Raw genomic sequence first — 13,691 nt, 5'->3', positions numbered from 1 at the left:
CGTTTGTATCATTTTTTTAGAATCCACATATAAGCGATAGTGCATGGTATTTGTCTTTCTCTGTCTGACTTATTTCACTTAGTATGATAACCTCTAGGTCCACCCATATTGCTGCAAATGGCATTATTTCATACTTTTTTATGGCTGAGTAATATTTCATTTTATATATGTACCACATCTTCTTTATCCATTCATCTGTCACTGGACATTTAGGTTACTTCCATGTCTTGGCTACTGTAAGTAGTGCAGCTATGAACATTAGGGTGTGTGTATATTTTCAAACTATGGTTTTCTTCAGATATATGCCCAGGAGTGGGATTGCTGGATCATACAGTAGTTCTATTTTTATTTTTTTAAGGAACCTCCATACTGTTCTTCACAGTGGCTGCACCAATTTACATTGCCACCAACAGTGTACGAGGGTTCCCTTTTCTCTACATCCTCGTCAGTATTTGTTATTTGTGTTCCTTTTGATGATAGCCATTCTGACAGGTGTGAGTTGGTATCTCACTGTGGTTTTGATTTGCATTTCCCTGATGATTAGTAATGTTTAGCATTTTTTCATGTGCCTGTTGGCCATCTGCATTTCCTCTCTGAAAATGTCTATTCAGTTCTGCCCATTTTTTAATCAGGTTGTTTGGGGTTTTTTTGATATTGAGCCATATGTGCTGTTTGAAACACACCGATAGTTTCTTGTCAGTCACGTTGTTTGCAAATATTTTCTCGCATTCTATAGGTTGTCTTTTCATTTTGTTTATGGTTTCCTTTGCTGTGCAAAAGCATTTAAGTTTAATTAGGTCCCATTTGTTTATTTTTGCTTTTATTTCCATTACTCTAGGCGACGGATCCAAAAAGTATTGCTGCTATTTATGTCAGAGAATGTTTTACCTACATTCTCTTCTATGAGTTTTATGGTGTCCTGTCTTATATTTAAGTCTTTAAGCCATTTTGAGTTTATTTTTGTGTATGATGTGAGGGAGTGTTCTAACTACCCACCTCTTTTCATTTATTCCTTCTGCAAACATAGATCAACGGCTGGGTCAGGCACGCTGCTAGAATGCTGTGAAGAGCTCAGCGCTAAAGTGGGAACCCAGCTTACAGACTAGTAGCTGCAGTATGATGCTGTAATTTCTAGAATAGCACAGAGGACCCTGCGATTAATTCTGGGCACAGGAGAGTCTTCCCAGAGGAAGTGGTGGTTTGAAGAGGGCTTTAAAGAATGAAATAGTTCACAGATAGGCAGAGGAGGGAGGGAAGAGCATCCCAGACAGAAGTGCCACCTGCAGAGAGAGAAAAACGGATAATCCCAGGAAGGCAGAGGCAGAAGATGCAGCCAGAATGGAAGATTACAGCCAGATCATGAAGTATTTTTTTAAGCCTGACTAGAGAGTTCAGACTTATAACCGAATTCAGAGTTTCCTAGCTTTGTTTTTGTTGTGGTCTTGGGAGAGGGCTTACAGGATCACTGAGACGTCTCCCTATCAGGCGAGAGGGGGTTGCAGGGTACCAGCTGTGTGGGAATAATTAGCATCTTCTCATCCCAAACACTTCCCAACCCTGACCTACTCGTGCTTTACTTGTCTCTTCCTTTGTTTTTCTCCCTCCTCTCTACCCTACTCCCTCTCCTTTCCTTACTGCCCTTCCCCACTCTGGGCTCTCAGTGCATTTGGGGCAGGAAAGCATGATCAATAGCATTAGGAATTCTGTGCAAGTGCACTGGTGCCCACGTGGTGGGTGTGAAGGGGAGGAGGTGAAACGGGTCCCCCACCGAGGATCACAATTACTCACTTGGTCATGGGGGGGAGTGAAATAAAGCACAAGGAAACAAAAAATGAGAGCAATGGGCATGGGATTTGTGGGAGGGGTTTTCCTACCAAAGAGGCAAGAGGTAAATTCATGTCCACGTTCGAATTTTTTTTAATGTACGAAAAAAATGTGGGTCTGAATTATGGGTTGTGAGAAAGTAAAGTTTCCTTCGCTCCTGCCAGGGTCCTGAGCAGCCTCTCAGAGTGATTCAGGGCCATCACCCACCACCCCAGGATGTCCCCCAATTGTGACAGGCAGGACCAACTATATAAAATTTCACTCAGAACATATATTCTCAACAGGAGCAGTATCGTCTCCAAGGGGATAAAAGTGGTTTGGGGCGGGGGGCAGGGAGTGAAAAGAATCTTGGATATTATTGTACAATGGTTAGTGGCCCTCCAAAGGGCCACAGTACGTAAACGAATATATGTTATATCTGTGGTATTAACAGTTTATGAAAGGATAGCCATTAGGAAAATAAAATTGTCTAGAAAGTTTCCTAAGGGGCATGATAATTTTTAAAAAGTTGACAACCACTAATTCAGAGGAAAAAGTCAAATTCCTACATATGCCCCTATGAGATCAGGCCCATTACCTCCCTGAGCACAGAAAGTTCCAACCACACTGGCCTCTCTGCCGATTCTCCAGTACATCAGGCACACACATCCGTGCACACACCGAGCCTTGGCATCATGTTACCTCTGCCGCGGATACTCTGTCCCGGGTTTCCTCCAGGCTGACTTCCTCACCTCCTTCCGGTCTTCACTCGACTCTTCTCAATGTCTCCTCAGAGAGACCCACCATGACCACCCTATTTAATACTGTAGCACACTCTGGATCCCATTTGCCCTGATCTACTTTTGCTTTTTTTTTTTTCCCATAGCACTTATCATCTTCTTCTTTTCATACATTTAATTCATATATGCCATGTCCACATATAAATTAGTAAGATTTTACTAGACATTGCATATTAACTTTTTTGCATCATTACTGCCTATATATTTTAACTTTACCAACAACAACAAACAACAGCAACAAAACCTTGTCTAAAGACTACAGACAGTGATAAGACAGAGCAGTCGTCACATTGCTATGCTCAAGTATATGGAAGTCCTCTGCTGGTGATGAAATACACAACCCTCTCCCCTCACTGAAGAGTATAGCCTGAAACAGAAATGGAACAAGTTAAAAGGTAATACAAAATGACATGAAGTTTTAAGACAACTGAAACTAGATGTAGGTCCAAAGTTGTTAAACTTTACACCAACTGGTGATGACAGGTTGCGTCAGAAGCATCTCGGGGAACTTTTGAAAAGAGTGTCCTGAGACACATTTCCCAGTTTTCAATTTTAGTATTGTTCAGGGTGGGAGCAGAGCTAGTCTCAGGTATTTCTAGCACACAACAGGTTTAAGAACTACAAGCTCCATTTTAGAATTAATCAGAAGCACCACAGCACAAGCCAATTTAAAAATAAGCCTGAGATAAGGACCCAATTTAGTAGCTTTTCACCGAGTCACTGAAGCAGACATAAACATTTTCTTTACACAGGACTACATAGATAGGTGGAACAGGATGAAAAGGAGGTCACTTACTACAGCAACTGATGGCAGTGTTCTACCGTCTCATATCCCTGGTCCACCAAGTAGGTTCTAAAGCGATGCATTATTGACTTTTCAAACAATTAGACTGAGTGGAACCATAGCAGCGAGGATGCATGCTGCTTCTACCAAATCCACAAGGCCCCGAACACTGGTGACACCAGTGCACCTATATATTACTGAAACAAAAGTACCAAGAAAAAATTTCATAAGACGCACCGATAGTTTCTGTGTGGGGCGGGGCTGGGGCCGTGGGGGGAGGTGTCAGTGATTAATGCTGATCCTGAACCGCTGAAGGGCTGCAATCCAGAATTCGAAAAACAGACCCACTTCAATACTTCACTTCATAGGTAGGAAAACACGAGTCTGTAGATATGCCATTTCACCATCTCAGTTAAATCTTCCGTGTGACCTTTCATTTACCAAACTCCCACCATGAAATCTCTCCACAACATAACCTCAAATGATGTCCATCTCCAAGCTCTGCATTCTCTACCTGCAGAGGCTGGCTTCCACCAAAGGACCTAGAACAAGGCCACCAAACCTCTCACCTTACAAGCCCTGTTGCCAAAGAAAGTGACCCATACTTTCTCCTCGAGGGCAAAAATTCTAAGACAACATAAGTTAGGTAGATCATCCATTACATATGCAATCAGCTGGACCAGTTGCACAGGAATGCCCATTCTAGCCATAAGTAACCAGGAGGAAAAATAGAGCATAGGGGCAGACAATGGATAGATGTACACTAAAAATGATAAAACTATTTTTAGAGACATTTCTCTTGGCTATAACAAATAATTTAAAGTAGGCTGCTTACAGGTAAAAATCACAATGAACAGCATTATCAATTAAACAATTCCCAAAGCTAGTGATTTTAGCTAAATAATTATACATTGGAACCTTCTAAGAAGGCTGCTAATAAACTAAACTATGTCAAAATTTGCAGTTTTAAAGTCAGACTTGAAAGCCAAGGTAAGCAACTCCTTTGTATAGCTATTACCTCTGACCAAGGCATAAGAATTAACTCAGACAGATAACATTCATAACCTACCTAAAAATAGGATAGCTCATAATTTTTCTAAACTGTTCTTCCCTGCTGTGGACAGCCCTTGATCTCTGACTATAAAGCCTGGCAAACTTTGTCAAACGCTGTTAGTTTTATAAGTTACTAAAAACCTCTATAAATAAAGCCTCATTTCTCAAATCTGGATAGTTTTCTCATTCTGAATGCCTAAACATTTAGGTCACAAATTGAAATACCAGTAGAAAAATATTCGTCTTTAGGCAGGTTGTATAGTTACCACATGGCAAGAAACTGACAAGAAAATGTAAACATTCAGAGCATAAAAATACTTCAAAGCATTATGAACTTTGAACTTAGTACACTGTCCTAAATTTTAGTATTTCCAAATACAGGAAAAGCAGACTGCTGTAGGATCTTAGATGATTTAAGCTAACTTAATAAATTAATGAACCCTTTCCAGTCCTGGGAAACTTATAGTCCTAGAAGGAACTATAAATTCAGTTGAGTGTGGAAAAAAAGTATGAGGCCAGAGCTGAGGATGTGACTCATGACCACATTATTAATTCTGTCTCGGACCCCTTCCTTAGGGTCATAAGAATAACTAGAAATTGAGGCATGTTAAAGCTGTATCTGGAGCCTAGCCAGAGCAAGAGGGATTCTTTTCTTGGGCCTCATTCACGAAGAGCCTCAAATGTAGGTTTTGAACAGTCCTCTAAAGGGGGTTGGTCATATATTCAGCCAGAGACATGCCCACTATAAAGGAAGGAGACTTTCAGCCTACAGTTTAACCGGTGTCTCATTACAGCATTCTGCCTCAGGGATTAACTTTGTAAACCCTGTAATTATTGCATGACTATCAAAATTATAAAGGTTTGTAACGTCTCCCTGTTAAAAGCATTCATTTATTAAATGTATCTATTTCAATCGTGCCACAATTTTGGAACCCTGCTTTTGCTTCTCTTTGGTTTTCACATACTACTAAATTTGAGAAATGGAGGTGGCTTGGGCTTTAAGAGAGCCTGCATAGGTCAGATAGGCTTGGTCCCCTCTTGGCCACAGAGAACCAAAGAAGTGGACTCTGCAACATTACATGGCGCTTGCAGGCTGCCAGGTCCCAGACCCCAAATGCCTCCTACCCTTCTGGCTCCCCAAGCTTCCCCCAAGATATGTTCTTACAAAGCACATTCCTTCCCTTTTGCTCAGTTATCCCATAATACTCCTGAGTAGGGGCAGGGGTAAAAAAGGGAAAGTGGGAAGGATTACCCAGGAGTGCAGCCTGTGATACTGTGATTTATGATAAGAAATATATATTTGGTCTTTGTCCCATTTCTGGCACAGAGCTCCTAAAATCCTTAGAGTTTCCTAAGTGAGGAGAGCAACAAAGGTGTCTTTCGTTATGTTGATGAGGTGACTCCGAGGTTCTGGACTGGTTGTCATTGGAGCCAACCAAGGGATTAGGGGGTTGGAACTTTCAGTCTCACCATCCCCACCTCCTACACCAATGGTCAATGATTTAATCAGTCATGACTGTAAGGAAGTCTCCATAAAAACTCAAAAGGATGGGATTTGGAGAACTTCTGGGTTGGAGATTCAGGAAGAATTGTGCACTCAGAGAGAGGATGGAAGCTCCACTGCCCTTTCCCCATACCTTGCCCTGTGCCTCTCTTCCATCTGGCTGTTCCTGAGTTCCATCCTTTTATGATAAACCAGTGATCTAGCAAGCAAAATCTTTCTCAGAGTTTTGTGAGCCACTCCAGCAAATTAATCAAACCCGAGGAGGGGATTGTTGGAACCTCCAATCTAGAGCCAGTTGATCAAAAACACAGGTGTTAACCTGGGCTTTGACTGGTCTTTGTAGTGGGGGAGGGGGCAGTCTTGTAGACTGAGCCCTTAAACTGTGCAATCTGATGCTACCTCTGGGTAGATAGTGTCAGAATTGAGTGGAATTTTGTTGAATTCTCAGACTCCTAGCTGGTGCCCCAAAAATTCCTTGTTAGTGTGGGGACCACCCTGCAACACACATACATAGCAATGGAGTCCAAGAACCCTTTTACAGGCCCAGGTATGAATGCTGCCATGAAAACCATCACAGCAAATGGGCACCCGCCCTCTTGGGGTTTTGTGGCTCTGATGGTTCATTTTATGTGCCAATTTGGCTAGGTTGTGTGCCCAGTTGTCTGGTCAAACACCAGTCTAGATGTTGCTATTGAAGGAAACCAGAATATGTCGCCCCAAAATATGCCTCTTTGACATAAAAATTACGTTGCGCTAAAGGTATTTTTACCAGTAGGTGCAAGAAGGATGCTCTGACTCTCCCCTTTTTCTTCCTGAAAGCAGGAGATAAGACCTTCACATGGAAGATGTGTCCACCTCCTACCAGAAGGAAAGTAACATTCTTATCATCAAGGATGGGAAGTTAAGACTTGGAAAATTCTGTGAAACAGACCTTATTAAAATAATTCCTGTCTTTCCACAGTTTAGTTACTTTTCCACAGTCACCTCTTTGCTCAACCTGGTATAAAAGCATGTAGGTTTTACCACTTCTTTGGCAGAAACATGAAAAACAAAACTATGTATTACTTAGAAATCTATCTCAAAATGATAAAGAAGATCAAGGAAGTGACAAACAAAATTTGAAATAATGGTTACTTCTGGGGTAGAGAGGGGGATGGGATAGAGAGACACACAAAGGGTTTCAAAGAGTTGATAGTTGCTATAGACTGAATGTTTGTGTCTCTCCGCATCCCCAACCTGCCAAATTCATATTAATCCTTAATTTGATGGTATTTGGAGGTGGGGACTTTGGGAAGTGCTTAGGTCATGAGGGTGGAGCCCTCATGAATGGCTTGAACACCCTTGAAAATGGACCTGAGAGAAAGACTTGTACTCAGAAAACTATAAAACACTGATGAAAGAAATCAAAGATGACATAAACAGATGGAGAAATATACCATGTTCTTGGATTGCAAGAATCAATATTGTGAAAATGACTCTACTACCCAAAGAAATCTACAGATTCAATGAAATGCCTATGAAACTACCAGTGGCATTCCTCACAGAATTAGAATAAAAATTTTTACAATTCATATGGAAACACAAAAGACCCCAAATAGCCAAAGCAATCTTGAGAAAGAAAAATGGAGCTAGAGGAATCCAGCTCCCTGACTTAAACTATACTACAAAGCTACAGTAATCAAGACAGTATGGAACTGGCACAAAAACAGAAATATAAATCAGTGGTACAGGATAGAAAGCCCAGAAGTAAACCCATGCACATATGGTCACCTAATTTATGACAAAGGAGGCAAGAACACACAATGGAGAAAAGACAGCCTCTTCAATAAGTGTTGCTGGGAAAACGGGACAGCTACATGTAAAAGAATGAAATTAGAACACTACCTAACACCATATACAAAAATAAACTCCAAATGGATTGAAGACCTAAATGTAAGACCAGACACTATAAAACTCTTAGAGGAAAACATAGGAAAAACACTCTTTGACATAAACCACAGCAAGATATTTTTTGACCCACCTCCTAGAGTAACGAAAATAAAAACAAAAGTAAACAAATGGGACCTAATGAAACTTAAAAGCTTTTGCACAGCAAAGGAAACCATAAACAAGATGAAAAGACAACCCTCAGAATGGGAGAACATATTTGCAAATGAAACAATGGACAAAGGATTAATCTCCAAAATATACAAACAGCTCGTGGAGCTCAAAATCAAAAAAAACAAACAGTCCAATTAAAAAATGGGTGGAAGACCTAAATAGACATTTCACCGAAGAAGACATACAGATAGCCAAGAGGCACATGAAAAGCTGCTAACATCACTAATTATTAGAGAAATGCAAATCAAAACTACAATGAGGTGTCACCTCACACTGGTCAGAATGGCCATTATCAAAAAATCTAGAAACAATAAATGCTGGAAAGGGTGTGGTGATAAGGGAACCCTCTTGCATTTTTGGTAGGAATGTAAATTGATACAACTGCTATGGAGAACAGTATGGAGGTTCCTTAAAAAAACTAAAAATAGAACTACCATACGACCCAGCAATCCCACTATTGGGCATATACCCTGAGAAAACCATAATTCAAAAAGAGACATGTACCACAGTGTTCATTGCAGCACTATTTACAATATCCAGGACATGGAAGCAACCTAAGTATCCATTGACAGATGAATGGATAAAGAAGATGTGGCACATATATACAATGGAATATTAGCCATAAAAAGAAACGAAATTGAGTTATTTGTAGTGAGGTGGATGGACCTGGAGTCATACAGAGTGAAGTAAGTCAGAAAGAGAAAAACCAATACCGTATGTTAATGCATATATACAGAATTTAAAAAAGAAATGGTACTGATGAACCTAGTGGCAGGGCAGGAATAAAGACGTACACATAGAGAATGGTCTTGAGGATATGGTGGGGAGGGGGAAGCTGGGGCAAAGTGAGAGCAGCATGGACATATATACACTACCAAATGTAAAATAGTCAGCTAGTGGGAAGCAGCAGCATAGCACAGGGAGATCAGCTCGGTACTTTGCGACAACCTACAGGGGTGGGATAGGGAGGGTGGGAGGGAGGCTCACGAGGGAGGGGATATGGGGACATATGTATGCACATGGCTGATTCACTTTGTTGTACAACAGAAACTAACACAGTATTGTGAAGCAATTATACTCCAATAGAGGTCTGTTAAAAAAGAAAAGAAAAGAAAAGAAAATAGACCCCAGAGCCCTCTCACACCTTCCACCATGTGAGGACACAGCACAGATGTCATCTATGTAACAGGAAGTGGCCATTCACCAGACACCAAATCTGCTAGTGCCTTGATCTTGGACTTCCCAGCCTCCGGAACTGTGAGAAATAAATGTTTGTTGTTTGTAAATCACCAAGTCTATTCTTTTATAGCCACCTGAATGGACTATGGCAGTAATATTCTATTTCTTAAGATCTAAGTGTCTCTCTCTCTCTCATTTGTGTGTGTGTGTGCATACATACACACTGTTATTAATACATAAAAGATTCAATAATTTAAAAAAATCTTAAAAAAATAAAGTAGGTCTTGTGACCCAGCAATTTCACCCCAAGGTATTTACCCAACAGAAATGTGTACGTATGTTCACCCAAAGACATGAACTGGAACGTTCATGGAAGCTTTAGTCCTAATAACTCACAATTGGAAACTACCCAAATGCCCATCAATGGTTGGATGGATAAATAAATTGTGTCACGTGCACACAATGAAACACTGTAGAGCACTGAGAATGAACGAACGAAACCTCCACATGGCAACGTGAATGAATCACACAACCTTGATGCTAAATGAGAGGAGTCAATCACACAAGAGTACATTCTGTGTGATTCCATTTATGTCAAGTACAGAAACAGGCAAAACTACTCGATGCTGTTAGAAGTCGCTTTCTCCACGGGAGAAAGGTTGAGACTGGACAAGAAGGGTGCTTCGCGGGCTGTAACGCTGTTTTTTGATCTGGATGCTGGTGCGCGTGCGTTCAGTTTGTGAAAAGGTACTGTGCTGTACATTTATGATATGTGAACTGTTCCTGTACGTATATTACGCTTGAATAAAGTTTTTTTTTAACATCTTTATTGGAGTTTAATTGCTTTACAATGGTGTGTTAGTTTCTGCTTTTGAATAAAGTTTAATAACAAAGTCGGGTGAGAGGACGTAGAAGGTCAGGGTGGTGGTGGGTGTGCTGTTTTCTGTCAAGGGGACAGGATCAGCTTCTCGGATAAAGTGAAAACTGGGCGGAGACCCTGAGGGAGTTCGCTGTGCAAGTATCTGTATACCTGGAGGAAGAATATTAAGAATATTCTGATGAAGATAATGAACACTAGAGACGGTTAGATCAGTTATGATACCTGAATCCTGGAATGCTAAGTAGCCTTAGAGACTGGGAAATGTGACACTGACATGGGAGAAAACTGATGACTATAAACAGCACAGACTGGATGACATAGCATCTGTAATAGCCACAATTTAATTTTTTGAGTATGTAAGTACACATAAAATGAAAAGAAAGAAAGAAAAAAGAATACGCTGGTGAGTGCTCACTGAGCTTGTTTTAGACAATGAGTTCCTTGAAGATGAGGACCTGGTCCACCTTGAAATTCCAGTGTCTACCTCAGTACCTAGCACGTTGCTAACCTACAAATTGAATAATTTTTTTTCTATATTATTCCAGCTGCTCCCAGGATTTCCTTCTGGTTTTTAGAGACTTTTTGTTTTGGCCTCGTGGTCTCTAACTTTGCTCTTTGCCCTTCCTTCTCTTGAAAAGGAGGGAACAAATTGTGAGGCGTGAAATAACATGTTTTCGTCCATCCCAGTGGCAGAGCTGGCCTCCTCCTTTCTGTCTAAGCCGTTTCCAAATGATCCCAACACCCCGTCTCTCAGCCTAGCAGAGCCTCCTGACTGGAAACCACACATTTTAAAATTTACCCCCAACTCGACCCCTCCCAACGCACAAACCTTGTCCCACGGGACCTAAGGGGCTCATCTCTAGTGTAGCAGTTACTACATGTCACTGTGACGCTTTGTTTGCCTGCCTCGCTCACTTACAAGCTGAGCAGTTATGGGGTCAAAGCACATGACTCTGACTCTTACCCTATAGTCTTTTTAAAAATTAATTTTTAAAAATTTAATTGCACTGTAGTCTTTGAAAAGTGCTGGTTGAAGGGGTGGGTCAAGGTGAAGAGAATCAAGAAAGGCAGACTTGGGGTTGGGAAGTTTGTTGATGGCCGTTTGATAGGGTAAGAATTGGTACTAGGAAAATAAGGGAAAATAAGAGGCAAGGACGTCTAGTTTCAAAGCAAACAACAACCACCCCCCAAAAATCAGAATCGAAAAGAAAAAGAATGCTAACCGAGGCAGCAAAGATGCCAAACCCACAGAAACCAGCCATAAGTTAACCACTGTATTAGTCAGGGTTCTCCAGAGAATAAGGCGAAGGGGGGTGGAGGGAGAGAGAGAATATTTATTTTAAGGAATTAGCTCACAAAATTTGGGGACTGGCAAGTCTCAAATCTGTGGGGTAGGTCAGCAGACTGGAAATTCAGGCAAGAGCTGATATTGCAGTTTTGAGCGTGAAATCCACAGGGCAATAGACTGGAACTCAGGAGGGTTTCTATGTTATTAAAGTCTTGATGAGAATTCCTTCTTCTCCGGAGACCTCAGTCTTTTCCCTTAAGATCTTCAACCGGTTGGATGAAGCCCATCCACATTATGGAGGCTAATGTGCTTTGTTCAAAATTAAATACTCATCCTACCTTAGAAGTACCTTCACGGTGTAGGGGAGGCAAATTTTTTTACCTCTAGTCTCTTAGGGTTTTCAGCTGGGTCTGCGAATTGACATAAGACAGAGTAGCAGGAGAAAAGCATACAGACTTAATACAAGTTTTACGTGACGTGGGAGCCCTCACAAGAAAATGAAGACCCAAAGAAATGGCCAGATCTATGTGCTTTTATACCAGATAGAACAAAAAGAGGTGATTGTAGAAAAGTAACTGAACTGTGGGGAGGCTAAGGAAAGAAAGGAATGATTTTAATAAGGTCTGTTTTACAGAATTCACTAGGTCTGGGTCTTGTGAGTGGAAACTTTGCTTCATTTTTCTTCATAACGCTTCTCACCACATAATATATTTATTTATTATCTGACTCACCCTCTTCCTCACAACTTGAAAACAATAAAAAAAATACGTCTTATTTTTATTCACTGCTGTATCTTCAATTCCAAGAAGAGTGTCTGGTACATAGAAGGTGCTCAGTAACACCGGTTGAATGAAAGAATGAAAAACTTTGCTCCCTACATGAGTAGTATGATTCAAGCTGTTTGTGAAAATGAAACAATTCTAATGATGGCTGACGAGCAATGTCCTGTAAAAGTTTCCTCTGTGTTAAGTAAAATGAGAACAGGGAATTTCTGAGGTAAAATTAAATGTAGCTTAAAAAAAAAAAAAGTAGTTGGCCAATGGAGCAATGGAAAAAGCATCAACCTCAGCATCAGCAGACTTAGACTGGAATCTGGCTCTGCCACTTGCCAGCTGTGTGCCGTGAGCAAGGCTCAATCTCTCTTGTTTCCACTTCCTCATCTGTATAGTATCTGGGAATACTATTACAGGGTGGTTAATGAGTCGGTTAGGCCAGTGTACAGATGAAAACGCTCAGAACCAGTATGTGCAAAAAAACAAATTGATACCACAAACTGTCATCAATATCTAAGGCCAGGGAAGGCTTTGCAAATCAAGCATCTCTACAGAACTTTCTCTACATCCTCCTCCAATTTAAATTTTATATTATAATCATACCTCATCTTTAAAAAAGGCATCCATCTTCTCTAGTTTTCTCCTCAGGCAACAACACTTTGTTTTATGTTGTTGAAATATGATTCACATACTGTAAAATTCACCCTTTTAAGCTTTACAATTCAGTGGTTTTCATTACATTCACAAGGTTGTGCAACCATCATCACTCTATAATTCCAGAACATTTTCATCACCCAAAAAGAATCTTCACAGCCATTAGAGTCACTCCCCATTTCCCCCTCCACTCAGCTCCTGGCAACCACTAATCTGCTTTCTGTCTCTATGGATTTGCCCAGTGTAGACATCTCACATAAATACAACCAGACAATATGTGGCCTTGTGTGTCTGATTTCTTTCACTTAGCATAATGTTTTCAAGGTTTATCCATGTTGTAGCATAGATCAGTACTTGATTCCTTTTTATGGCTGGATAATATTCCACTGTATGAACATGCCATATTTCATTTATCCAGTCTTCAGTTTATGGATATTTAGGTTGTTTCCATTTCCGGGCTATTATCAATAATGCTGTTAAAAACATTTGTGTACAAGTTTTGTGTGAATGTATGTTTTCAATCCTCTTAGGTATGTATTTAGGAGTGGAATTTTTAGGTCATATTTAACTTTTCTACATCTAATTTTCATTTATAAATATAGTAACTCTATATTTAACTTTTAGAGGAAGCGTCAATCTGTTTCCCACAGGAACTCCACCATTTTACATTCTTGCCAGCAATGTATGAGGGCTCCAATTTCTCCACATCCTCATCAAGTATTTACTGTTTTATTACTACTTATCATTTTCCCTCACGCACATTAATATTGCAGCAGGCCTAAAAACTATTTAAATTAAAACAAAAAATTTCTATGACACTCATATATTTAAAAATGACTCCAAGGTCATTTTCTAATTATTCCTGGCAGAGAA

The 13,691-nt window shown here is 40.4% G+C and overlaps 1 protein-coding gene across 6 annotated transcripts in view; it reads left to right on the top strand.

The window, feature by feature from the left end:
• The window catches only part of MBLAC1 (metallo-beta-lactamase domain containing 1), a 76,155-nt gene extending 63,504 nt beyond the window's left edge, over positions 1 to 12,651 (top strand). For 3 of the 6 annotated variants that reach the window (XM_082431336.1, XM_082431335.1, XM_082431333.1), the window contains one exon: positions 6,767 to 12,651. The gene's annotated coding sequence lies outside the window, so the exon portion shown is untranslated. Of the gene's footprint in view, positions 1 to 1,027; positions 3,450 to 6,763 lie in introns of all 6 variants that reach the window. The other 3 variants (XM_082431337.1, XM_082431334.1, XM_082431332.1) reach the window with 2 other exon arrangements.
• Positions 12,652 to 13,691: the final 1,040 nt, after the last annotated feature.

Source organism: Balaenoptera physalus (assembly GCF_965194825.1).
Source record: "Balaenoptera physalus genome assembly, chromosome: 16".
Lineage (NCBI taxonomy): Eukaryota > Metazoa > Chordata > Mammalia > Artiodactyla > Balaenopteridae > Balaenoptera > Balaenoptera physalus.
Note: the sequence above shows the minus strand (reverse complement) of the source record. Positions and strands in the feature narration are given on the sequence as shown.